Source organism: Salvelinus sp. IW2-2015, unplaced genomic scaffold, assembly GCF_002910315.2.
Source record: "Salvelinus sp. IW2-2015 unplaced genomic scaffold, ASM291031v2 Un_scaffold4633, whole genome shotgun sequence".
Taxonomy (NCBI): Eukaryota; Metazoa; Chordata; class Actinopteri; order Salmoniformes; family Salmonidae; genus Salvelinus; species Salvelinus sp. IW2-2015.
The window spans coordinates 18,324-45,961 of NW_019945903.1; the positions used below are offsets into that span (position 1 = coordinate 18,324).

The 27,638-nt window shown below is 43.3% G+C and overlaps 1 pseudogene; it reads right to left on the bottom strand.

The window, feature by feature from the left end:
• Window positions 1-8,518: 8,518 nt before the first annotated feature.
• LOC112077505 (guanine nucleotide-binding protein G(o) subunit alpha-like) lies at window positions 8,519-27,126 on the bottom strand (annotated as a pseudogene).
• Between the last annotated feature and the right edge of the window lie 512 nt (window positions 27,127-27,638).

Consider the following 27,638-nt stretch of genomic DNA (forward strand, 5'->3'; position numbering starts at 1 on the left):
GCAGCTGCATTGTGAATCCACATGGAATTTTTAAAGTGTCTTATTGTTTTTAATGGAAGCCGATAAAAAAAAGTGGCAGTTTAAACGTAAAGATTTTTTTCTCCATTTGTCACATCCCTACTATGTTTGTTTGTGTGGCGTCCGTATGTGTGCGCGTGCCCGGTTATCAGACTCTAGTCCGACTGTGTTGATTTGAATAAGACCTCGTTTCAGTATCCAGGTCATTGAGCTAGATTTGGTATTGACTTTAAGCACTGCTGACCTCTCTAATCAGCGACCAAGTCATAGTATAAGTTATTGTTGTATTGCACCTTAGCTCAAATCTGGCTGCGTGACTGCTAATCACCTAGAGTACGACATAAAGCTCATCTAATATGATACAGATAGATTGTAGTTATGTCATATCAGCTCTACATTTCACTGCCTCCGTCCTTGTGATGATAAAGTCTCTATGACAAAATGAGTGGTGTACTGTTCTCTGCATGTATTCCGCGCGAGATCTCATCCCACACTTCTATGTTTTTGTGTTGCAATTAGAGACGTATGATATACATCATACACTCATGCTCTAGATTATTAGGAAGACTCAGTTTGATCCCTACTAATAACAGCCAAATACAAACTTTATATGCTCTAGGTATTGGTTCCAATTGACATGAGAATCCAAAACACATGATAGAGTTTCAACTGATATTTCAGATCATCTCCTATATGAAGGGTTCAGCCTTATGAAGTCATCATAACACTTCAGAGGACTTAGCACGCTTCATACAGAGCTAAAACTCTGGCGCAACGCCAGCACACATGGCGAATCTAGAAGCTCGCATCTGACATAACCACAGGGCACGACCAAACGATCAAAACGACATTATAGCAGGGTAACAACACATAGGCAGCAAAAAACAAAAACATCATGTATGTAACAGTTGTTTAACAAAACTTGCGCAACATTTTTAATTAACATCGATCTTTATCAGTAATTAAACAATGCCAAACTGATACATTATTTCTATTCAGGCGATATAACTACTTTGTGGAAAACTATGCACAGAACATTGAGCGTGCACCTCATAGCCTCAGCCATACGATGGTATTCACAGATTCAGATGTGGCTAGCTGCCGCCAGTATCAAACTACCGAGTTGTAGCGTCTGACCTCTCTATGTCGCCGTAGCTCTTGACACAATTTGACAATTTCCTTACCATTCTATCTTCTAACTTAGCCCATACTCGAGATTCACACATTTTTTCACTAGCAAAATTCTGCGTTCTAATTCTCTGCCTCTATCTCATCCAACATAGCTTCTCTGAAGATACGACGAATGTGTGATGAGTCGACTCCAAAATAAATCGTCTACCACTGTCCTACCTGCGCCCGTCAGCACTGACGACTTCGATTTCTCATAGCAGTTCACTTGTATACGCCTTCTCGTTTCTGCAAGTAGACAGAATGTGGAGATCACTTCTAGGCATAATCTCCCTCAACTAAATATATAAAGATGGACGAACTAACATCCTTAGCATAGTAGTGTCCAACCCTAGGCAGTGTGCCGCGGTCGACGGCACAGCTTTTACTCAGTGCGCTGCTGAATTACAAACCAGGTACAAGACTTGTTGAATCACTACTACTGAGTAAAGTTTGACCAGAAATCGTAGAAAATGACCAAACCACTGTATTGACTAGAGCGTTGGAAACATCATTACAATTGTAAAAAGGTCAATAAATTCCACCCCTAGGCCCGGGTGCGCAAACTGATAAGCCGTTACAAGCGCCTCCTGAGCAGTTAAATACATTATTTAATTAGAGCGACGATACTAAGAAAACTAATGATATGAAGAAAATTCCAGATCCTATTTACTGAAGAAGCACTGAAGATAACACTCCAGTCCTAGCACGTAGCTCGTCCTATGATAGCTCCTATAAGAATTAGACTAGTTGTCAAAAAACCATGGCTGTGAGCTACAACTAGTTACAAATTCGCTAGACAACAGTCATGCTAATAGCCAGTAACACTATTCAAATTCATTTATTTATAATATAACATTATTTATCGTAGACAGGTCTAAAAACAAGAGGGAAAAAAGTGCCCTAGTTCTGAAGAACAAGAATAGGCATCCTCCTGATTGCTAGTAGCTCTATCTGGACTATGTCAAATGCTGGCTACACTAGTTCATTTAGCAAAGACAAAGCTAGTGTTTTGAGACATGTAATACAAATGAACAAGAAAGTTCTGAAAACAAATGTCAATATTATGTGATAGAGAATGGAAAATAATTACCATACACAACAACAGAGTCTGAGAAATGGGAAAAGTTATTAGATTACAAAGAAGGAGGCTATTCTGTGTTTAAGGTGTTAACACATGATAAATGCGGGCACTAACACCCTCATAATGGTATGATTAGTTATGACTACTAGTTATGTAACATTACGTTGTTCTACATAAATTCGTTGTGCGTTATATGTAGTTGTTGATTGTTAAGTTCAATTAAATCCACATCTACAATGGAATAAATGTTGAAAAAAGGTATGAGCTGTACCTATTGATTTGTTAGTTATAATGTAACTTTAGGTGTCTACAACGTTGGCATATGTTTTTGATTTTAATACATTGATGCCTGCTGTAACGTCTATAGTTGTGTAGTGACTTTGAGAAAACTAGTAAGCGTACTTGACATCAGGCTCCTATCTTTCTTGTTTAGGTTAGCCAAGCATTGACTAAGACCAACCATAACTATTCTCACTCATTCGAGCGAACACCGTGATGCTATAGCACGGAGAATGCCTCCCCCGGCTAGAAACAAACGCTTGTTTGATTTCAGAGGCCACAAAGCGACCCCTATAGAGACGCAAAACTAGATGGTGTACATCGCGAACTGCAACATTCTCCAATGCCGAGGAGCGCAAAGCGCTGATATAGGAATATTGGAACAACGTGCGCTCCCTACATATTATTTTCTGCGCACACCGAAGCCCGAAGAGTAATTGGCATATTGAAGATATTGGAACAACTGTCCACATTTATTTCGGCAAACGAGAGACCGAAGGCAAACAGCAAGCACTAGCCTATGTCAATCTACTATCCCCCATAGTACAAAAATTGACCTATTCTGTGCGAGAAATAAATATTCCAAGCACTTTTTTTACACCATGTGGCTGACGTAACAGATCGAATGTTTAGCTTAAAATGTTGTAAACTATTATGCTATTCTTCACATTATAAGCGCAGCAATGCACACATGGTAGTAGGCTATAAGCCATTAGCAGAAAACACCATTATCAAAAGCGACCGCAAATGCAAATATAGCCTGTAATGCTTTTATTATACAGGTGCATTTAATAGTGAAAATGATCTTCCCCAAACTTGAAACTCACACGCTGCTTATGTATGCCAGTTAGGCTCTACACCCCTTGTAAGGTGGATTAATGTGATTAATTTTAAAAGTTATTTGGCCAGTTGTGATACAAACCTTATCAAAACATATAGGGCCATGGGCGAGGCTACATGAGGTGTGCAACTATGATTCAAAAATGAGTTTTTAAAAAGTAATATTTAGTGCTGGGTGTCATTCACAAGTGATAGGCTAATATTATACCAATCAGACTATTCTTGATTTAATCTTGTCTTTACATATACTAAATAATATGTGACATTTTTTATTATTTTAGAATGGACCATTACATGCACCTGTATCGAAACAGGGGCAGCGGGGTGTTAAAGGAATTTAATTCCTATATGTTTATCAACCAATTAAATTAAAACACTCTGCCCATACATAAGAATTTGTAAGATACTTATCAGCATTAAATGGACAGAGACCAGTCTCAAAATCAATCAATCAATAGCGTTTATTCTCGAGAGTACCGATCATAGTATAATTACATCAGGTTATATAATAAAGATGATGTCATAGGTTTTAATGTCCATCCTCCTCTCGGATACAATGGCAGTATAGTAGCATTCTCATTACTGTCTGCCACCTGTTAAACTATCTGCAACCAACCCAAGGTCTTTCCCCTCCCTGGGTAGAGACATCATTCAAGCCTGTCTGAAGATAAACCCATTCTTTCTAACAAGGAACATATTACATTCAGCATTATGAGTATAATAAGTTTCATTCATACAGTAAAATCTAAGTCAAATGTATACATATTTTAGTAATTTATTCATAAAAATCCCATAACAACGGGGAAAATACATGTCATCATGCACTTAAATAGCGAACGGAGGACACTTTTCCCTGTGTTTATTATGCCAGCCAGGTAGGCTATACTCCTGTTGTAAAGAGAAGCAATCTGCTTAATATTAGAAAGTTGGGAAATAAATATAGTAGGCCTAGCCTATAGAAAACTGATGGGATCCTCCTCTTTCCTGTTAGGGTATTGACATATTGACTTCCTGCTGACTCAATCACAGACCAATCAGATATAAGTTTGTTTGATTGGCACTAGCCAAATTGGCTGTTAGAGATAAAGTCTCTATGACAAAATGAGTGTGTGTGAGATAACYTGACATGGTCCCAAAGATGAAAAGATACAAGCACCTGTCATAGGTATTTTTGATCACTTTTGAGTTAAAACCTCGTACTTGAAGTTTACCTGAAAACTATAGTCAGCGGGGCTTTAKAGACCAATTTGGTTGCATATGCGACTAAAATATTTTGCTGTGTGACCACAAGTTATATTTTGGGAGCATTGTGTCGTGGGCCATTCTAAAACGACTTGTGCATCGTTAACCACTTGTTCACACTTTGTTCAGTCATGTTACCTCATTGGCTAGCTAGCTAACAACCTGGTAACTTGACCAGTATTATCCAACAGTGGAGGCTGGTGGGAGGAGCTATAGGAGAATGGGCTCGTTGTAATGGCTGGAATGGAATAGATGGAACGGTATCAAACACATCAAGCATATGGAAACCACATGTTTGACTCTGTTCCATTCATTCCATTCCAGCCATTACAATGAGCCCATCCTCCTATAGCTCCGCCCACCAGCCTCCACTGATATCCAAATCAAATCAAATMTTATTTGTCACATACACATGGTTAGCAGATGTTAATGCGAGTGTAGCGAAATGCTTGTGCTTCTAGTTCCGACAATGCAGTAATAACCAACGAGTAATCTAACCTAACAATTTCACAACAGCTACTTTATACACACAAGTGTAAAGGAATGAAGAATATGTACATAAAAGAATATGAAGAGTGATGTACAGAACGGCATAGGCAAGATGCAGTAGATGGTATCGAGACAGTAATACATGTGAGATGAGTAATGAAGTGTTGGGCGCAGAAAGAAAGGAAAAGGATAGCGTCTTCAGGAGATCAATAACCATAGCAATTAATTAATTAATGACAATCTCTTGCATTTAGTCAACGCACAACGTTTTTAAAGCGACAGTGTACAATTTTCAATGTAATATATCTCAATAGGACAATGGTGCTTTTACACAATGTAAAAACCTAATATTACACTATGACTCTGTCATTTCAATGACAGGTATTCATATCAACCTTTTAGCTTTTAAATTAACGCGTGTCTTTGAAGTGTTACATGTTAGTTCTAGGGCACAACATGTGCTTCAAAAGAAACTAGAATTCATACAGGCCCAATATAGGCTCATCAACTGGAAAAACATTTCCTGGTGCTCCTAAATTTAATGTGGTGCTCCTAACATTTTAGGATTGGTAGCACCAGTGCTACCAATTCATTTCTTTAAAATTTAGAGCCCTATAGGCCTTCGTGTTTAGGGAAAGTGTTATATTCAACAACAACAACAAGAGAAGACACACAATAGTATTATTTACCTGAAGAGCAGGTGTTTGACTTTGAACTGTGTCTCTATGACCCCGGTGGTCCTCAGTCTGCACCTCAGGACATCCGTTTCCGTGGGAACGTAGTCTGGAGAGATGATACGACCCCTGTTCTTCAAAGAAACTACGGAGGAGGATGGAAAGAACAAAGATTATTTATCTAAACATGTATATCTGAAAAGGAACAATTCAAAGCTAGAGAAAGAGAAGAGACAGACGAGAAACTACAGTATGCCGGTCAGGCTGTGCTTATTTAAGTCGGATCCTGGCACCTCTCCATTTTGGACTGTTGATTCCGGTACCTTTCGAGCATGAAAAATTCTTGTTTAAAAATTATAATAAAAAGCTAATCAAAGTTCATTCGGTTGCCTCTCGATTAATTCTCCTGCCGCCCCAAAAATAACATCATGTGAAATAGTAGATTTTCAGCCCTAATATTTCTAAGATTGATGGGCTGGGCTATAGTGATTCGGGCTGGGCCTGATAGTTATTCGGCTGGCCTGATAGTTGATTCGGGCTGGCTGATAGTTGTTCGGGCTGGGCCGAATAGTTGATTCGGGCTGGCCTGATAGTGATTCGGCTGGGGCTTTCTGATTTTATGTTGATTCGGCTGGGCCTGATAGTTGATTCGGGCTGGGCCTGATAGTTTGATTTCGGGCTGGGCCTGATAGTTGATTTGGGCTGTGCCGGGTTTATGGTTGTGCAACATTGTAACCCATGTTTGAGACCAACGGTGCCTGCTGTGTGAGAAGCGCGTGTGTTCCTCTCTCTCTGCTCTTGATAGACGTGAGCCTGCAACTCACATTGTGTGAGGCCGTGACTTTATGGGTTCAAACAAGTGTCGATTTTTATATGCTTTTTGATTCTCAGTTGTGTCAGTGTCAAAGGTGCCTGCCATTTCAATTATTTGCGTGGTGTTAAAAAAATTATAATAAAATGATTCTACCAAAGTCTACAGTCATGTAAAATGACGTACAACTGCATGAAATGCGTTTATAAAAAGCAAGACTTTTCCCGGCCCCTCGGCTACTTAACATGTTCCCAGTGTGTGAAGCTTCTCTAAGTGCCTCTACTCTACGGCTCTATGCTGCTACGCAAATGTGATGATATGCATGAAGGATTTATTACAAAAGGGATTTTTCCCTCATGCGTTCTGGTACCCTAAGAACTCCCCAGCTCACCCCCCTCTCATGCTCACTTTTTGTTCCGTCACCTCCCGATTTACAAACGAAGCACTGCTGTCAGGTGTGGAATGCAGTAATAAACTAACCCCCAGGAGATGCTACCATACTAATCTCCAAACTGAATATTCATACTAGTGGATTAATGGGTTTTAGCTTTACATAATACTGGTACTCTGAGGCTATGGTTTATCCAACAGATGGATTATACTGGTGTGTGTGTGTGTGTGAGTAAGTGTGTGTGTGTCAGATGGTTGCAGGGTGTGTTACAGCCCAAGTAGCTGATAGGGAATGACTGGGCTAGAATGTCACCATCACTTTGATGCGGCACAGCTTCCATTCTGTGTATGTGTGTCTGCGTGACTTTGTGCGAGGTGTATTTCCCAGGCTGTGGTGTCCGGCTGGTGCTCAGTGGGTCTCCAGGGGACCTGTCGCTGTAGATAAAGCCAGAGCAGAGGCCTCATGCTGGGGGAGASGAGGAGAGATGACAGCCTCCTGCTGGGCTGGTTGGTTCAACCTTCTCTCTGTTCATTTRCCCCTCTTTCTCCCTCTCTACTTCAGACTCACCTCCGTCACATAGATGTGTCCATAATGACCACCTCTTCTCTCTTAATAGGTCTTTTCTCCTTCGTCTCGCTCTCAGGGTGATCATGGTTGATTCTTTGTGACAGTGTGTGTGGATTGTCAGTGACACACACCACAAGGCTAATCACAGGACAGCAGGCCTCCACACACAGATAATTAGACCCCTGGATCTCTCTTTAACATACGCTGATTCAACCACAGTCAAGTGTGTGAGAGTAGGAGAGAGACAGAGCGACCGAGACACAGACAGAGAGGAGAGAGAGGAGAGACCGAGAGCAAGGAGAGAGAGAGAGAGAGACCACAAGACCGAGAGAGAGACACACAGACGAGAGAGAGAGGAAAGAGTGTGAAAATATTGGTGAGTTGTACAGGTGTTCAGTGCAGGTGTGTCAGGTCAGACGTGTGTCAGGTCAGGTCTACCCCTGGCAGTGTGTGTTTAACAGGGTAAGACGTGTGTCAGGTCAGTACTCACCCTGGCAGTGTTTTTAAACAGGTAAGACGTGTGTCAGTCAGTACTACCCCGGCAGTGTGTTTTAACAGTAAGACGTGGTCAGCAGTACTCACCCCGGCAGTTGTGTTTAACAGGTAAAGGTGTGTCAGGTCGTACTCACCGGCAGTGTGTTTTAACAGGTAAGACGTGTGGTCAGGTCAGTACTCACCCCGGCAGTGTGTTTTTTAACAGTAGAACGTGTGTCAGGTCAGTACTCACCTGCAGTGTGTTTTAACAGGTAAGACGTGTGTCAGGTTCTATCACCTGGCAGTGTGTTTTAACATATAAGACGTGTGTCAAGTCAGTACTCACCCTGGCAGTGTGTTTTAACAGGTAAGACTGTGTGTCAGGTCTCACCCTGGCAGTGTGTTTTAACAGGTAAGACGTGTGTCAGGTCAGTATTCAGTCATACTCGCGCGCGTGTGTTTTAACCCAGGTAGAGGACGTGTTGTTGTTTACTCACTACAGGGCAGAGTCGTTGAGTTCAAACTCGTAACCCCGGGTTGCGGCCTCTCGGACCCCCTGGTCAGCCCACAGACAGGAAATGGCGTGGCCAATGAAAGGAAACAGCACCTGATCCTCATCAAAACACCTCCCACAGGACAACACAGAGTGGGCGTGCACCTGGGGGGTGAGAACAACGAGGGTATCATGTACATACATACAGCTTACGTGATACAGTACTGAGTGGGCGTGCACCTGGGGGAGGGGGGGTGAGAACAACGAGGGTATCATGTACATACATACAGCTTACATGATACAGTACTGAGCGGACATGAAGCGACACACACTGCAGACCCCAAACTCTCTCACACAGCACGAATAACAAGGACAGGCTTTCAGCAGAGACGAGTGACCTCGGCCATAAAGACAGAACTCATCACAGTTTCACAGCTCTAGTTATGAGCCGTCAGACTCAGTGTGGGCGGTGATGCTTTGAGCTCTGTTACCTTTGGCAATAAAGTTATTCAAATTGAAWGGAACCTGACGATAACACCTCCCACCCAATCTCTCACGCACACACACCTTCTCCCGATCATACCCCTGTACCATGTCATTACAAAGCAATTACACTACAYCTCATCCACTTAACTGGCTATTARTGATGCCCGTTTGAACTATGACATTCTAACACAAAATAGAACGAGAGAGAGTGTGTTTGTGCATGTGTTTCTGTGTCCATATCTCCGTGTGTATGTGTGTGCGAGTATCTGTGTCTGGCTGTGTGTGTGTGTGTGTGTGTGTGTGTGTGTGTGTGTGTGTGTGTGTGTGTGCACAGGGAATGTCCTGAGCTGCCAGCAGACTAATGGGTCAGGGCTGAGTAAACATGGAGAGCAGCAGCAGCCAATCAGAGCACTGGAACCCGTGCTCTGATGTGTCAGACACAGCTGTCTGCATGCTGCCCTCTAGTGTCCCAGTCTGGACAAATCACACACAGACACACTAAAGCCATCAAGTGAAGTAGTGTTTCTATGAGGTGGAGGCTAAGAGAGCAAGAGAGAGAAGCAGACAGAGAAAGTAAGTCATATGGACAGACGGACAGACAGAGACACAGTGAGAGCATAGCAAGATGAGACGAGTCACAGTGAGAGCAATAGACAAAGAGCGAGACGGACAGACAGACACTCCATCTCCCTCTAACCTTGTTCTTGCTGTTCGTCAGGTTGATCCGGAGAACGCCCATCCCGTGGAGGACAAACTTCATGAGGTCAGAAGATTGTCCAGCACCGCCGGCTGTACGGGGTCAACAGGGCAGGGGTCAAAATAAGCAACCAGTTACATGGCAACGGTGTTCACACCCACACAGGAAAGTACATATAGAATGCATCTGAAAACCCTGTGTATTACACTACTTTAGTCAAATTAGTGCACTATGGGTAACGGTGCCATTTCAGACAACTGTAGCCTATAATAACAAAAGATCAGCACATGAATTACATGGCAACAGTGACAACACCAGACAGAAAGCCTTTATGTAACCTCTTCATAAAAAAGAGTGTTCATTCAAATTAGACTCCAGGCTAAAGAGGAGACATCAGACCTGTTAAGAGGAGATATCAGACCTGTTAAGAGGAGATATCAGACCTGTTAAGAGGAGTATCAGACCTGTTAAGAGGAGATATCAGACCTGTTAAGAGGAGATATCAGACCTGTGTGAAGACTCCAGGCTAAAGAGGAGATATCAGACCTGTGAAGACTGATGTCTGAACTGAAGATGACCAACACAAAACCAAAAACTCAACTAGATCACAGGTTGGGTTCAATTCCATTTAAAATTCCAGTCAATTCAGGAAGTACATGACATTCTAATTCCAAATCTCCTCAATGCTTTTTAATGAGGAACATTTGGAATTTGGTTTACTTTCTGAATGAACTGGATTGAATAGGAATTGACCCCAACCGACTGTAACTAAACACAAAACTCAATACCAACTGAACTCAAAACTCAACTGTTTGAATCTCTGAGTGACTCAATGGGATTAGGGGGATCTATGATAGTCTCTAACCCTCCTCTCCCCTCCCCTCTCTTTCCCCCTCTCCCTCCCTCCCTCTCTTTTCTCCCTGCCAGAAAGAGATAAGCATTACATTCCATCCCGATGTTATCAGTCTAGACTTCCTTTCTTCCTCTCTGTCAGAACGACTGTCTTATTTTTCTGAAGTATTGGGAGGTGTTTCTCAGTGGGGCGTACCTACAGTGTGATAAGAGATACTGTAACCAACGATGAGAGTGGTGACACATAACTTCAGTATCAGTAAAGTGTTAAGCCGGGCGGGCTGAGGACAGTCAGCTGTCAGGGAGTAATGATTCTTTATTAACACACATTCTCCAATATTCATCTTTGCTGACACCTGTATATTGATTTGTGTCAGAAAAATAAGCAGCTCAGAGAGAGAAGAGACTCTCATCCTTCTCTCCTACCCATCTCACTCTTTTCTTCGCACACTCGAGGATGTAAGGGAAGACAGAAAGAAAATAAGGGAGGGAGGGATAAAATATGCTTTTCTAAAGTATGAGAAGAGGCTCCAATCAGACTTTAAATCTCCTCCGTACCTTTCCCTGGTCCTAACAAGCAGCATGTGGCTAGGCTTAGTGACCTCTAACCCCAGCCTGCTGCTGTCCACTGACACCATGCTCTAAATTCTCACCTCAAAGAAAGGGATCTGTACCTATACATTACTCACTGTCTGTGTTGGTCAAGACCTCCCCCTGTACCTCATTGTCTGTGTTGGTCAAGACCTCCCCCCTGTACCCTCACTATCTGTGTTGGTCAAGATCCCCCCTGTACCCTCACGGTCGTGTGTTGGTCAAGATCTCCCCCCTGTACCCTCACGGTCGGTGTTGGTCAAGACCCCCCCCCCCTTCAAAAGTGTCACAGTGTGCAGGCCAAAAAAGGTCCCTTTACACAGTGATGAGATCTGTCCTGATGAGATCTGTGTCCTGATGTATTCAGATTATAAATACCCACACCCACCTGATGGTCAGTCCTTCCTCTACCTCCCGTCTCCGTTCAAAACAAACACATTCCTGGCCTTGTTTCCGGCGCTTTATTTGAAGTGTGTGAAGTCAGATCAGACGTACCAGAGCTTCCCAGAACAGTTTTTTTTTTTTTTTTTTTTAAATACATCTCCCCCTCCATCCCACTTTCTCTCTCTCCCCCTCCCATTTTTCTCCCTGCACCCTCCTGTTTCTCTACCTCTTTTTCCCGCTGACCCTCCTCTTCAAAGAAAAATTCTCCATTGACTAGAAACTTAGCCTCCTCTGTTAGTAGACTAACGGACACAGACTCTCTCTCTCTCCCCCTCCCCAGGTGTTTGTAAAGCAATCTGATCTCAATATCTGAGGGCTACGTCCCCGTTGTATAGTCTGTGTGTGTGTAGGGGGGGATACAATTACAGATACCCACATTCACCTCTGCAGCTATTGTCTGCTATGCTGTCAGCATAGCTAATGCTCCAGTCACTACTCAACCCGAGGCGAGATACGGGAACACAACACACCACAAGACAGAGAGAGTAAGGAGGGTGAGCCAGAGAAAAGGAGGTAGAAGAACACAGAAGGGAGGGGGAAAAGGAGGTAGAGAAACAGAAGGAGAGAGGGGAAAAGGAGGTAGCAGAGAACAGAAGAGAGAGGGAAGAGGGAAAAGGAGGTAGAGAAACAGAAGGAGAGGGAAAGGGGGAAAGAGAGAGTAGAGAAACAGAAGGAGAAGGGGAAGAAAGGGGAGAAAAGTGAGAGAGAACAATGAAGACTGAGGGAGGGAAAAAAAGCAACACACTCAGAAAAAGACTGAGGGCCTCAGTTTGCATCCCAAATGGCACACTCCCTAATAGTGCACTATTTCTGACCAGAGCCCATAGTGCACTATAGAGGGAATAGGGAGCCATTGGGACGCAGCCTCAGTCTTCACCACTCCTACAGCAGCCTCAGGTCTAGACAGGTTTTAAGGACTAATCCAAGGTTGTGTGTGTGTGTGTGTGTGTTGTTGTGGGAGATTTTCCACCAAACCCCTCATTCAACCACACCTTACTTAGCAGGTCAATAGGATGTATGTACGGCAGTTGTGTGTACATTGTTGATTGGGGCGGTATGAGAGAAAACGTACCCAGGGCGTTATCAGACAGGATCATGTACAACTAAAAGTGAATCGGTACACAGGTATAATAATGGTCCCAAAGGACGACGTCTGGACCACAACTGGATGTTGTTCAGCTGTACATTCATATTGTATGGATGAGCGGGTTCAAAGTGCCAGGAAAACAACCCTCCAACCCTGTGATCACGAAGGACACAGACATACACACCACCTACTAACCTGCCAAGGGACTTGGAGGGACACATTGCAGAGGTGTCATAACGGTTGTCCACCTTCCTTTCTTTTTAGGGCTGGGGTATGTTTGTATTGTTGTGGAAGCTAGAGGTTACTATGTACTGCCTGGAAGTGAGTTTCAACATTCTTTCTTGATATCGTCAACTATTGTTCTAAACATACACTTTCTATCTTTCTCAAACACAAAAGAAGAACAAAAATGTTTCACGCTCTTAGTGTTTCTGGACAATGTTACAAAAACAATATGTGGAATGTAGCTGAACTGGCTGAGATCTGGCGTTCAATCATTAACTACTGCAGTGTTGTGTTAAAGCTGAGAGCTTTTCTGCTCAACGGAATTCTCTACACTGTTCTACAATTGGACACAGTTCAAGAATCTTCAGTGTTCTAGAATCGTCAACACTGTTATAGAATTTTCAACACTGTTCTAGAATCCTCAGACAATAAAATGACATSRCCAGAGTTCTGAGTGCCCCCCTCCTTGTTGACATAGCTGGTGGAATGAGAGAAAAATCTCTCTCTGCTGAATAAAACCACTCCACAGCCCCAGGCCTGGGATCTGAGGCAAATAAAGGAGGGATGAGACAGAGGAAGMGCCTTCTTTATGTCTCTCRATCTCAAATCAAATAACARTTTATTGGTTGCGTACACATATTTTGCAGARGTTAATTSAGGTGCAGCGAAAAGCTTATTTTTCTAGCTCCAACAGTGCAGTAATARCTAACAATACACAACTATACACACTAATCCAAAAKAAWMTAATCAAGGAATTAAGAAATTTCAGAACGAGCAATGTCAGAGTCCGGAATATAAAAATACACTGAGTGTACAAAACATTAGGAACACCTTCCTAATATTGAGTTGCACCACCTTTTGCCCTCAGAACAGCCTCATCGGGGCATGGACTACAAGGTGTTGAAAGCGTTCCACAGGGATGCCGGCCCATGTTGACTCCAATGCTWCCCACTGTTGTGTCAAGTTGGCTGGATATCCTTTGAGTGGTGGACCATTCTTGATACACATTGGAAACTGTTGAGCATGAAAAACCCAGCAGCATTGCAATTCTTGACATACTCAAACCGGTGCGCCTGGCACCTACTACCATACCCTGTTCAAAGGCACTTAAATATGTTGTCTTGCCCATTCACCCTCTGAATGACACAAATACACAATCCATGTCTCAAGGCTTAAAAATCATTTTTTAATCTGTCTCCTCCCCTTCATCTACACTGATTGAAGTGGATTTAACAGGTGACACTAATAAGGGATCACAGCTTTCATCTGGATTCACCTGGTCAGTCTATGTCATGGAAAGAGCAAGTGTTCCTAATGTTTTGTACACTCGGTGTATATGATAGAAACGGTGTGTACAGCAGTAGTTATATATGGATGAGCCTTGACTAGAGTACAGTATATACAGGATGTAAACATTATTAAAGTGACCAGTGTTCAARGACTATGTACATAGGGCGGCAGTCTCTAAGGTGCAGGGTAGAGTAACCGGGTGGTAGCCGGATAGTAACAGTGACTAAGTTCAGGGCAGGGTACTGGGAGGTCGGTTAGTGGTGACTATTTAACAGTCTGATGGCCTGGAGATAGAAGCTGTTTATCAGTCTCTTGGACCCAGCTTTGATGCACCTGTACTGTCTCCTCTTTCTAGATGGTAGCGGGGTGAACAGGTTGTGGCTGTGCTGAGTCCTTATGATCTTCTTGGCCTTGCTGTGCCACCGGGTGCTGTAGACCAGGGTCTCCCAAACTGGGTCCCCACCCTCCCTAAGTGCATGTTTTAGTTTTTGCCTACCACTACACAGCTGATTCAAAACATCTCATCTCAAGCTTTGATTATTTGAATCAGCTGTGTAGCACTAGGGCAAAAACTAAAATTTGCACTTAGGGGGGCCCCAGGACCAAGTTTGGGAAACCCTGCTGTAGATGTCCGTGAGGGCAGGCAGTGTGCCCCCGGTGATGCGTTGACCACACCACCCGCTGGAGAGCCCTGCGGTTGCAGACGGTGCAATTGCGTACCAGGCGATGATACAGCCGCCGAATGCTCTCATGGTCATCTGATGATACAGCCCGACAGAATGCTCTCAATGGTGCATCTGATGATACACCCGACAGAATGCTCTCAATGGTGATCGACAGAATGCTCTCATGGTGCATCTGATGATACAGCCCGACAGAATCTCAATGTGCATCTGATGATACAGCCGACAGAATCTCTCAATGGTGCATCTGTAGAAGTCGTAGGGGGGTCTTAGGGCCAAGCCGAATTCTTCAGCCTCACGTTGCGCCTTCTTCATCACACTATCTGTTTGGATGGACCATTTCAGGTTGTCAGTGAGTGCACGCCGAAGGTAACTTTCTCCACTGGAGTTCAAGATAGCACCAACAGACATGTCCTAGTCCTAGCCAACTTTGCAGTATTGTTTTTGTGGGTATTTCTTACATAATTCCTCAGAAGGTTTCTTGTATTATTCCCTACTGCATTACCACCCACCACTTCCGAGTATATACTCACTAATGTTCAGTCCTGGACAATAAGTAGACGAGCTCAGGGCGAGGATCTCATCGAGACATCAAGGACTATAACTTACTCTGTTTCACAGAATCATGGCTCTCTCCGGTATAGTGTCCCCGTCCATACAGCCAGCGGGGTTCTCCGTACATCACGACAGAAAGAAAGAACTCTCCGCCAAAATAAAGGGGGAGTGTATGGTTCACGATTAACTACTCATGGTGTGATTAAGGTAACGTACAGGAAATCAAGTCTTTTGTTCTCCCAATTTGGAATACCTCTCCATCAAATGCGCCGCATTACCTCCTGAGAGAATTCTCTTTGTCATCGTCACGGCCGTGTATTTTCCCCTCAAGCAGACACTGCGACGGCTTTCAGAAAATACACTAGATTTTAAACTGGAAACCGCATATATCTGAGGCCGCATTTATTTACGGAAGTTTAAATCACATCCCCTGCGCTTTCGCTCATTGAGAACTCTGACCATTGCTGCTCCCCCTTCCGGGACAGCTACAGGCCTCGGCAAATCAGATCATGCCTACATTCTGTTCCTCCCTCCTATAGGCAGAAACTTAACAGAGAGTACCCGTGATAAGGCATTTTTAACATTGGTCTGACCAATCAGAACCTATTCTTCAAAGATTGTTTTGGTCATGTGGACAGCGATATGTTCCGGTTGCCTCTGAGAATAGCGTCGACGTATTAACTAACTCAGTGACTGAGTTCATCAGGGGAAGTGCATAGATATGCTGTTCCCACTGTGACGATTAGAGTTTATCCAACCGTGGTAGATGGCAGCATCCACACAAAACTGAAGCGCCAACCACCACATTTAGTGGGTCCAGGGAATAACCTCTCCCTCAAAGAGTCAACAACGCAGCAGCTGATAGTAGACTCAGGAGACAGCAGAGAGAGCACCCCCCATCCACATCGTCTGTCTTGCACAGTGCTACAACACAACCAACGGTGGCAGAAAAGGGTGCGTCCCAAATGGCACCCTATTTCCTATATACCCTATGGGCTCTGGTCTAAAGTAGTGCACTATATAGGAAGTAGGGTGCCATTTGGGATTCTTCCTGCTACAGAATGTGGTTCATCAAAGAGTCTCTACCAGTCTGCAGCAGGCCTAGAGCAGAGATCAACTGTACAGGCATGGTCAGGACAGGGGAAGGCGGGGTGAGTGTGTGTGTGTGTGTGTGTGTGTTGTGTGTGTGTGTGTGTGTGTTTGGTGTGGTGTGTGTGTGTGTGTGTGTGTCGTAAGAGAGATACACCCTGCTGTCTCTGTTTTCGTTGGTCAGGAAGGGCATAGATAGGGCAGTGAGGCAGCGTGTGATTTATTCCTCTGGAAGAGAGAGTGTAAAGTTACCATGGTTGTCATGTGCTGATGTCATATCATGTGTGTTATCATGGTGTTCATCGTTACCATTGTGTTCATGATTACCATGTGTTCATGAACCAAATGTGTCTCTTTAGATGAAAGGGGGACTGATTGGGCAGTGATGGTGGAGTGAGTCTTGGATAATCTGACTTTTATGAGAAAGAGGAGGAAAGGCCATAACCTTCACATATCCCACCCAGGACCTTCATCTGGCATATCAGAGTCTATCCGGTGTTCCGCGTGTAACATGACAGCAGACAGCTGCCAAGGACGATTCAGAGCAAGAATACTCCCCAAGTCTAGAAAAAATATTTGCACACACACAGACGTGTATGACGCACTAATAACTCAAAACCAAATTTCCTCTCAGAATTGAACATTCTTGCTGCTGCACACCTGTTAGCAAACTGGTAGCCATCAAAGCGCTCACCCTTTAAAAATAGGTCTTTCTCTCAACACTTGTTTCATTATGTTACTACATTATAGAGAAGTCAGAGAGAGGGAAGGAGAGGGAGGAAGGAGAGGAGAGAGAGTGGAGAGAGGGAGAGGGGAGGAGAGTGGAGGAGGAGGAGGAGGAGTGGAAAGGAAGGGAGGAAGGAGAGAGGGGGAGGAGGGAAGGAGAGAGTGGGAGGGAGGGAGGGAGGAGGAGAGAGGGGAGGATGAGAGAGGGGAGGAGTGAGAGAGGGGAGTGAGAGAGGGGAGAGTGAGAGAGGGAGGAGTGAGAGAGGGGAGGAGTGAGAGGGGGCAATGAAGAAAGAGAGTAAAACTCTAAGTGAGAAGGAGAATAAAGAAGGATGGAAGAAAGGGAAAGTTGGTGGGGAGAGAGAGTAGGGGTTCACCCAGTCAGTGAGGGAGTGTGTCTCAGTATTGTCCACATTCCTCTAGTTAACCCCAGACCGTAGGACAAACACACAGGAAGAGTTTATGCAGAGGTTGTGTCCCCAGAAGACAACAGGGCCCACATATAGGATGCCTCCCAAATAGCAGCCTATTCCCTATTCTCCTTAGAAGAATGGACAGAATCAAACCACTGCATTCCTGTATGGGTTTACCTCTTAAACACACACATCATGTCTCCTATCTCTTCATTTCACCCCTCTACACCCATATCACTTAACCCCCTTCTCTCAGTTTCTCTCAGTCTCCATCACTTCCTCTTTTAGCGCTATGCCCTCACTCAGCTTTTCTCCCCCCACCCCCCCTCTCTCTCTGACCCCCACCCACCCACCCACCCACTTATTTCCACTTCTTATCAGATGAGTGATATGATCATCTATCTATCTCACTTGGCCAGTTCCATTATAGTGAGTAGCAACCACAGCCTGGTCTGTGTAGATAGGACAACTGGACGTCCATACAATGACTGTCACGCAATTTGATCAGGCTTCTACTGTATTTAGATTACCTGTGGGGCTCTGTGTGTGTGTGTGTGTGTGTGTGTGTTGTTGTGTTGTGTGTGTGTGTGGTGTGTGTGTGTGTGTGTGTGTGTGTGTGTGGTGGTGTGGTGTGTGTGTACACACCTTGAAGCTGGTCAGCTCTTGCCTGGTAAAGCCATGGCTGTGGATGATCTTCATCTGTTTGACCAGTGTACTCTTCCCACTCTCTGCTGCTCTCTGATCAGATGGAGAGAGAGACATGAGAAAATAACACTTGAAATGTCTTTCTTTTTGAAACCTTGAGTGTAATATTTACTGTTAATTCAAATTGTTTTTTGTTCATGTTGTTTTGTGTCTTGTCACTTTTGTTTATGTCACTTGCTTTGGCAATGTAAACATGTTTCACATGCCATAAACCCTTTGAATTGACTTTAGAGTATTACATTGTATTACAACGAGATCAAGGACAATGGCTTTATCTTGTAGCCGGGTCCCAGATCAGTTTGTGCTGTGATTGGACAATGACCATAGATAGGAGAGTTGACAAGACGGCATAAAAACATCTTAAGTGTTTCCCTTATTAAGGAATCATTTACCGAAGAGAATTGATTAAGGGGGTGGCATAGAGCCCCTCAGACATTCCTTAGGTGAGGCATCATTTAAGGGTTTTACGGTAGTTTGAAGACATGTACAACAGAAAGAGTCCTCGGTTACCATGGAAATGCCATGATTCACTGACAAGTCTTAGTTAAATAAAGGTTTTAAAAAATAATTTAAAAAGACATCGAAATCAACCATTTATCGATCATCAAGAACTTCAAGGAGAGCGGTTCATGTGTGTAGAAGGAAGGGCTTCAGGGCGCGGCAAGAAGTCCGGAGCACCGCGCCGAGGGAGGACCGTCTCCTAAAGTTGATTCAGCTGCAGGGGGATCGGGCACCACCGTACAGAGCGTGCTCAGGAATGGCAGCAGGCAGGTGTGAGTGCATCTGCACGTACAGTGGAGGCGAATACTTTTGGAGGATGGCCTGGTGTCAACGAAGGGCAGCAAAGAAAGCCACTTCTCTCACGGAAAAACATCAGGGACAGACTGATATTTGCAAAAGGTACAGGGGTAAAGTCATATTTCTCTGATGAATCCCCTTTCGATTGTTTGGGCGATCCGGAAAAAAGCTTGTCCGGAGAAGACAAGGTGAGCGCTCATCACAGTCCTGTGTCATGCAACAGATAAGCATCCTGAGACCATTCATGTGTGGGGTTGCTTCTCAGCCAAGGGAGTGGCCTCACTCACAATTTTGCCTAAGAACAACTGCCATGAATAAAGAATGGTACCAATACATCCTCCGAGAAGCACTTCTCCAACATCCAGAACAGTGTTGGTGGCGAACAATGATTTTCCAGCATGATGGAGCACCTTGCCTAAGAGCAAAAGTGATACAACTAGTGGCTTGGGGGACAAAACATCGATATTTTGGGTCCATGCCAGGAAACTCCCCAGACCTTAATCCCATTGAGAACTTGTGGTCAATCTCTCAAGAGGCAGGTGGACAAACAAAAACCCACAATTCTGACAAACTCCAAGCATTGATTATGCACAGAATGGGCTGCCATCAGTCAGGATGTGGCCCAGAAGTTAATTGACAGCATGCCAGGGGCGATTGACACTTAATGAAATGCTTGTAATTATACTTCAGTATTCCATAGTAACATCTGACAAAAATATCTAAAGACACTGAAGCAGCAAACTTGTGAAAATTAGTATTTGTGTCATTCTCAAAACTTTGGCCACGACTGTACTTTGCATGACATTAGTTGGTGGTCATTTTGCCTGTTAAACTATCTGGTTAGCTGACATTATTACGAGTCACATAAAGCTAGCTATGATTATGAAGTAAAACGTTTGCTTTGTGTATATCTTGTTTGGTCTCTATTGTCATTGTCTGGCTGGAAGAAGGGTCATGTGAATGGGTAAGTCCATAGTCAAGTCAATAGCTAGCCACGGAATAATGTTAGCTAGCTAGCGCCCATTAAACATTTACATCTACCTGCATAACATTAGTTTTAGGCCATTTTTGCCTGTTTAGTAGCTGGCTAGCTAGATTACTATGGCTCACATATCTAGCTGATAATATGAAGTAAAACATTTGCTTTGTGATGCAGTGTGAGATTACACAGTAGGGGGAGTCGGATAATGCTTAAATGTTATGTTTTAATGATTTCTCCACACACTCGTCCCCACAGGAACTACTCAAGAGAACATCCTTGGAGAATGCACTCAGAGCATGGAGTGTGGAGCACGGTAGTATGCATATAAACACACGTTTGATAGATTCCACTTATTCGCTTCAGCCATTACACGTCCTCCAGAATGGATGTTCCACCAACCTCCTGTGGTACAGAGTATGTAGCAGCTAGCTGTTGTAGCCATGGATTGTGCACTTCCTTGTTCAGCTACCTAGCTAGCTGGTGGAAGTTTTTAGTTTGAAACCAGGCAGAGGAAAGCAACATTCACTTCCACAAGTGCTGGTTTACATTGATATCATACTGAATGCTGTTACATTGACATCCATGACTGAATGCTGTTTACATTGACATCCATACTGAATGCTGTTTACATTGATATCCATACTGAGTGCTGTTTACATTGATTATCGCATACTGAGTGCTGTTTACATTGATATCCATACTGAATGCTGTTACAATTGATATCCATACTGAGGTGGTGTTTACATTGATATCCATACTGAGTGCTGTTTACATTGATATCCATACTGAGTGCTGTTCTACATTGGCATCATCCATACTGCGTGCTGTTTACATTGATATCCATACTGCATGGCTGTTTACATTGATATCCATACTGAGTGCTGTTTACATGATATCCATACTGCATGGCTGTTTACATTGATATCCATACTGAGTGCTGTTACTTGATATCCATATCTGAGTGCTGTTTACATTTGAAATCCATACTGATGCTGTTTACATTGATATCCATACTGAGTGCTGTTTACATTGATATCCATACTGAGTGCTGTTTACATTGATATCCATACTGAGTGCTGTTTACATTGATATCCATACTGAGTGCTGGTTTACATTGATATCCATACTGAATGCTGTTTACATTGATATCCATATGAGTGCTGTTGACATTGTATATCCTATCTGGAGTGCTGGTTTACTTATAGCCAGTAGCTGGAGTGCAGTGTTTACATTGATATCCATACTGAGTGCTGTTTACATTGACATCCATACTGAATGCTGTTTACATTGACATCCATACTGAGTGCTGTTTACATTGACATCCATACTGAATGCTGTTTACATTGATATCCATACTGAATGAAGCACTTAAGGGAAACTAACTTCACTTACTTTAAGGGGGAAATTTGCCTTCATGGAAAAGATAAGGGGAAAAGCTACTTAAGATGTTTTATGCAACCGGGCCCAGGGTATTTATCTTGTTCTGGTTAATCTCAACACAAACCACATTGGCCTCTATCTGCACTGTGATTCAGTCACTGTGACTGACCAGGAAGAATGTTAGACCATTGTGTGGAAACGCCTGCCCTGCACCCTTTAAACTCCTCACTGTGTTTCTGTTAAACCAATCATTTGAGCTAGTATGGGTCTTTTTAGCTCTTTGCTGTTGTTCCAACATCCTCGTTTGAGCTAGAAGTGTGTGGGGCTTTTCAGTTAATGAATGAACATAGGCTAAACTTGCAAAGGTGTTGTGCAGGCCTAGTGACCAGAGAACACTCGGCTGCACAACACAGCACATCAAAATACTCTTCTGCCGAAGGGGAWATATTGTCCACTATCTATTATTACTACCACCACAGAGAGAGAGTAGTGACATTTGAAATGTGTCTATTCCATTGAAACTTTCGACTGTAATGTTTACTGTTCATTTTTGTTTATCTATTTCACTTGCTTTGGCAATGTAAACATATGTTCCCATGTCAATAAAGCCTTTTGAATTGAATGTAATTGAGAGAAAGAGAGACTTACCGAGCATTAGTATCTTGACCACGTTCATCTCCCTCTTGGCGTATTCATACAGGTCCCTGTCTATCTTCGCGCTCTGAAGCTTCGCCTTCTTCCCCTCCTCCGTTAGGTCTTGTTCTGAACTGAGACACTGTCCCATCTCGCCTTGCTCATCTCCTCGTTCACCGGACACGCACGAGCTAGAATAATACCGGGGAAGGGGGATCCACTTTAGGGATCAGTCACCGTGGGTTGACGGTGATAGTTGACTCGAACATGGTTATCCAATTGGGTTTTGATGATCGCTTTTTCCTCTTGATGTGTCACATTTTGGGGTGGTTTTCTATGCCAAATGTCTGCAACAATATGGCCAAATGTTCTGTCCTATTCCTTTTTATGATAAAATTAATATAAACGAAGAAAAAGTAATTGAATAGGTTAGAAGTTATTCAATCAGTTCGCATAGGAAGCGCATGTCCATCCGTTGTTACGTGATGCGGAATCGCTCGCATATACACAATCGAAAAAGGTGAAAACGTTTACCTACTCACTAGCCCAAAAAGTGTCTCGTTACCCAACCACCACCAAATCAGCAAGGCTATTGTGAATACTTCCTTGTCGTGTTAGACTCGAGAGACAAACAACATTTTCAAAAAATAGACTACCTCCAAATGGCCAATGAGACTGTGGGCGCCGCTATAGTAGCCTACAGAACCCGAACTCCCGAAAAGTTTCCCCACCTAGTTGATTTAGGACGGGAGATCCCTCCCACGCACCTGGTCTCATAGACTCCCACGGTATTGCAGCATTGGAAAAGTTTCAGATATCCCGTGGAAGTGACGTTTCGGGAGGAGAAATTGACGCCTGAGTGAGTGCTGCCATTTCCACTGTATCCACAAGGTGCGTTACTATGAAACTAACAAACATAATAATCACTGTTTTAAACGGCAGTGCTTTCGCGCTCACCAACGCCTCAAATCCTGCCACGCGTGGGTCAAGGATTAGTTTCCCTTTGTGTTCCTAATGAGGCGAACGTTTTACCGTTTTTTCATTCAAGAATCGAGCCGTGTCCTCATTCGACAGCTCAGCGTAATCTGTGACCACACACAGCCACAACCACCGGTCTAGTTTACCGGTTTTCCGCGCGACATGCTGACCTAAACGGTTGTTAATCAGTTGGGTATGGGGTGGTGTGATTTGATTTGAGTGGATGTAGACGTGTAGTTGACCCCGTCAGCGCTTTCGTGAAAAGCCACAGACCGCTTTCTTTTTAAAACTCTCTCTAAATAGTTTAGTTTAAAGCCCCCATGCAGTCGTTTAAAGTGTATTTTAAAATCATCACTTGTATGGCCAATAAATCCCTTTATTTTTTTTATGAAAATCCAATATATTTTAATCATTTATTTCCCGAGCCTCCTTTTGCCATCGGAATGCTCTCTGGTCACGAGGGGGTTGATATATATTTACATATATTTACATACACAGCCCTGGTTGGCGGATAGCATCTTCAAGAACAGTGGTTCTCTAACTGGATGGCGGCAGGGGTCCAGGTGGGTCACCCGATGACATTCTTTGTGCATTGCAACAATTTATGTATTTCTAAACTCTAGAGCAGGCTCTCCAACCCTGTTCCTGGAGAGCTACAGTCCTGTAGGTTTTTGCTCCAACCCTAATCTAGCGAACCTGAATCTAATAATTAGCTGGTTGAGTCCCTAAATCATGTCGGTTACAACTGGTGTTGGAGCTAAAACCTGCAGGAGGGTAGGTCTCCAGGAACAAAGTTTGGAGAGCTCTGTTCTAGAGCCTACCGCCTCAGAGGAGGATACATATGCAAATAAAAGATGACTGGTCATTGATCAGAATAATTAGATCAGATTGTGATGTCATGCTTCCCCTTCCAGTTTATTTGACTAACTACTTTAACACTTATTTTTCATAAACTGCATTGTTGGTTAAGGGCTTGTAAGCATTTCACTGTAAGATCTGCACCTGTTGTATTCGGGGGAAAAATAAACGACTAATAATATTTGATTTGCTGTCGGCCAAAAACTCCATCCCACCTGAACAGGCTGAGATTTCCAGCACTTTTTCACTAAAAAGGACATTATCATAATTTCAGTGTCATTTCAACCTCAGTGTGGAAATATATACGTTTGTAAGATGGGTGAGTAGGATGGGTGAATAAGATGGGTGAGTAGGATGGGTGAGTAGGATGGGTGAGTARGATGGGTGAGTAGGATGGGTGAGTAGGATGGGTGACGACCATTATAGGGAAAAGTACTCTTCTGAAACTATCATTACAGACATTAGTGTTAAGCAAATGTGTGTTTACACTATTTTACTAATCAGACACATTTTTCAGCTTAGTAGGTAAATAATGTTAACCTTTTCAGGTTTCCACTTCATGTCAGATATTATGGACTTTTGAACAACTACAAAGAGGCTCAACCTCAGAAAATAATGGGTACAGTATTTTGTATTTTCTTGTCATTACCGGACAATTAATTGACAGATTTSCAGAGCAACTTTAGAGGGGTAGAGCCATACAATATACATGCCCACTTGTTTTGTTATTCATTTTTCATTCGCACACACTCCCTTTAAAACAGTCTCTCACACACACACACTTGACTCCCCCATTCATTGTCCATACCTCTCTAAAAAATGTTCTAAATGAATTATCCACATACCAACACATTAAAAACAAGAACAGAAAACATTGACAGAGTCCTGAATCATCATGTTCCATACAAGACAGAGGGGTGCATCTGAAATGGCATCCTATTCCCTATATAGTCCACTGTTTATTGATGAGATAGTGGGCCGGATTCCAACCCATAGCCATGTAAAGGAGGTCATGCTGCCGCCTGAGTCGGCTCCTAGCGAGGCGCGAACCCAAGACSTCTGCCTCAAACACACGTGACCACCCACGTGAAGAGTCGTACCGGTCACGCCACAGAGCCACACGTGACCACCCACCCACCTGAAGAGTCATACCGGTGGGGTCAGCGGGGGTCAGCGGCCGTTTGACCAGGGTCCATAGGGAATAGTGTGCCATTTGGTAGATCAGACTAAAGGCACTACTAAATATACAGTACACACACAACTACATAGACTTTTCTCTCTTCTTTACAAGTCTCTCAATGTTCTCTTTTTCATCAGTCACACTTTGGATTATTTTCTCCATCTTTCTTTCCTCCTCCTTTCTTTCTGCCTGAAAGTGTGATAAGATTTAACACACTCCATTACAGCTATTCCACTCCAGACATTATTATGGCCCATCCTCCCCTCAGCAGCCTCCACTGACAGGGGGAGAGGGTTATTTTTGTGTTCTCCTTAGCTGGTGAAGGTGAGGAGGTGTCTTGGTTTGAGTCTGGTTCTGCAGTTTGATCTGGTCTGATCCGGTTTGGGTCAGGTGGAAACTCATTCCATGGAGGGCCTAGTGTCTGCTGGTTTGTCCTTTCAGTTAGACCGAGACAACCAGGTGAGGAGAGTTCCTTACTAATTACTGACCTAATTCATCAAGTACAAGGGAGTGAAAACCCGCAGACACTTGGCAGTCGGTGGAATGAGTTTGGCCCTTGTGGACTGGGGGGTAAAGCCGGTCTAGGACAGGTTAGCAGGCAATGCTTCACTAAAGGATGTGTATACAGTACAAGTAGTAGACTAGACTGGTTTGGGCTGGTCGGTTCAGTCGGACCCGGTTTTGGTCGTGTTTGAACCATTTGAACTGGTTAGGACAGAGGTTCCCAAACTTGTTTGTTCTGCGACCCCATTTTGTTATTTTAAAAAAAGGTGATGAAATCAACAGCCAATGTTGGTTCTTAAACTGGGACTATGACCGTCTATTACAAATCATTTGACGGTGTTTTAATATGAAGGATTGTTTGAAGTGACAAATGCATCAGAAAGGTATTGGGAAGTAGAGAATCATCAGGAATCATTTAGTTTGATCTTCTGGTGTGAAAATAACACCATTGATTGTTATTTTTCCTCCAGTCTGATTTTAGTGCCTGGTCTTGTCCACTCTGTTCTGAGACTTCTGGGCATTGTAGAGAGAAAACCGTAGATTAACCGTTCAAAAGATAGGAAGAAAGAAAACCAAAACCGCTCTCATTATTTACAACGGCATCTAGCAGCTACCGGAGGTTACTGACATAACCCCAGTTCTATGAACCAAAAGCAATAAAAAAAAAAAGTTATTTCAGAGTTTCTCTAGTTTGGGAAATGCTGGGTTAGGATCAGTTTGTGACCGCTGGGTCTGGTTTGAACTAGTTTGATCTGGTTACTGTGTGCCTGGGCCGTGTCCCCGGCCTGCTCTCCCTCTGCCTGGCGTTTCATCGCCTCAAACACCGCAATCTCCTTGGCCTCCTTCTTCTGGTTCCTTGCCTCAAACTGCAGCCTGGAGAGAGAATCAAACCAACTTCATTTGTATAGTGCATTTTGTACAAGTAACAATACAATAATACCAGATAAGGGGGGAGAGAGGTGTGGAGGAGGTGGAGAGAGGCGTGGAGAGGGGCGGGGAGGAGGTTGGGAGAGAGGGATGGGAAAATAACAAATGAGTGAGAAAAAGATGAGGGACAAGGGAGACCGAAGGTAGACAGTTATAGATGGGTGAGAGACACTTCAAGGCTATTGTGTGAGAGAGGCCCTTACCGGTTCTTGATGATTCTCTGTACGATGTCCATCGGTGGTCAAACCGTTACCACTGTCTACTGTACGGAAGTACCTCTCTTCTTAGCCTCCTGGGACACACACACACAATAACATGCAAATCACACAAAAAGACAGATAATCACATACGAATACTGCAAAACAGACAAACACAGACACACACACAGTCAGTACTCACAGCATAAGGGTCTGCAGTGTCCCTGTCAGGAAACACCTCTGTCTTCCCATGACACACCAGGTCCACCTACAAGAAGTGACATCATAGATCATGAGTATAGTCAATAGGATCAATAAATACTACATGATTTATCATACATATTCTATGTATAACAGGAAGTGACATGGTCAATTAAATATGATCAATAATATCTATGGTATAACAGGAAGTGACATGGTCAATTAAAATATGATCAATAAATATCTATGGTATAACAGGAAGTGACATGGTCATTAAATATGATCAATAATATCTATGGTATAAACAGGAAGTGACATGGTCAATTAAATATGATCAATAATATCTATGGTATAACAGGAAGTGACATGGTCAATTTAAAATAATTGATCAATAATATCTATGGTATAAACAGGAAGTGACATGGTCAATTAATATGATCAATAATATCTATGGTATAACAGGAAGTGACATGGTCAATTAAAATATGACCAATAATATCTATGGTATAACAGGAATGACATGGTCAATTAAAATATGACAATAATATCTATGGTATAAACAGGAAGTGACATGGTCAATTAAATATGAGCAATAATATCTTATGGTATAACAGGAAGTGACATGGTC